Below are 1,657 nucleotides of genomic sequence, written 5' to 3'. Positions count from 1 at the left end.
GATGAACATACTGACAACGATGACGGTATCTGTAACAGTAGCCCAGGTCAATGAACAGGTATGTAATGTAAGTCTCCTGGCTGATGATGAACGCAATGATAATACTGACGGAATCCGTCACAGCAGCCCAGGTCAATGAACAGGTAGGTAATGTCTGTCTCCAGGCTGATGATGAACACAATGATAATACTGACGGAATCCGTCACAGCAGCCCAGGTCAATGAAAAGGTACGTGTTGTCAGTCTCCTGGCTGATGATGAACACAATGATAATACTGACGGAATCCGTCACAGCAGCCCAGGTCAATGAACAGGTACGTAATGTAAGTCTCCTGGCTGATGATGAACACAATGATAATACTGACGGAATCCGTCACAGCAGCCCAGGTCAAAAAACAGATGCGGAAGAAACTGTAGAGGCTCGATTAGTTAAAGGTGATCTATCAAGGCAAAATTTAAACACGTACATATATCTTAAAAAAAACTTTTGATATATTAGACCAAAATGTTTGTCTGGACATATGCATGTAGTTTCTACAATTCCGGAATGAGTGATTATTAATGAAATTAACTCTACGGTTCTTATACAAGATAACAGTGGTGTTTCATTGTTTAATGCGACAACTATTTTTGTTCTCTACGTAACTAACAGATACAAAATCCACCAGCTCCCACTGAAGCTAAGTTTTTTTCAAAATTTGTTGCAGATATACACGCACATACATAATAAACGACAGAATTGAGTGATTGTCTATCAATTCAATGAATAAAATATCCTGGACAACACTTAGTATATCAGATATAACAATAGGTGTTCAAAACTATTACACAATAATTAACAATCTGAATTATCCGCAGAAAATGAAACAACATCTAGAAAAAAATGGCGACTAAAAACATCATTAAAAAAACAAAACGAAGCAAAAGCAAAACAAAAACCCCAATACCAGATTTACATAAAATGATTCATTGTGTATTAGATATATAGTGCCCATTATCAAACAACAGTGTTATATTTTGAAGGCACACTCTCCTTTGGAGTATATCTATGACGTGGACATGAGTAAAGCATCTGCATTTGAATCTCTAGAGGTAAGTTACTTGTTTTACACGTTTAGGATCTACCATATTTACATACAAAAGCTTCGGTTGTTTTCTTTGATATGACTATGTAATTTTTATCTTGAGTATTTCGTTAGAAATGCGATTTTTTCGTAAGTTTGAAATCGGAAGGTCATTATTATCGGTGCGATACTAGTGAATTGCCGGAAAACAATAGTCGGTATATCCTAATTATAATAATGACAGTGAAAACAATAGTCGGTATATCCTAATTATAATAATGACAGTGAAAACAATAGTCGGTATATCCCTAATTATAATAATGACAGTGAAAACAATAGTCGGTATATCCCTAATTACAATAATGACAGTGAAAACAATAGTCGGTATATCCTAATTATGATAATGAAAGTGAAAACAATAGTCGGTATACCTTAATTATAATAATGACAGTGAAAACAATAGTCGGTACATCCTAATTATGATTTGAAAACAATAGTCGGTATATCTAATTATAATAATGACAGTGAAACAATAGTCGGTATATACTCATTATATAATGACAGTGAAAACAATGTCGGTATATCCTATGAAAT

Source organism: Pecten maximus, chromosome 3 (assembly GCF_902652985.1).
Source record: "Pecten maximus chromosome 3, xPecMax1.1, whole genome shotgun sequence".
Taxonomy (NCBI): Eukaryota; Metazoa; Mollusca; class Bivalvia; order Pectinida; family Pectinidae; genus Pecten; species Pecten maximus.
The sequence above is the reverse complement of the archived record's forward strand: the minus strand, read 5'-3'. Positions refer to the sequence as shown.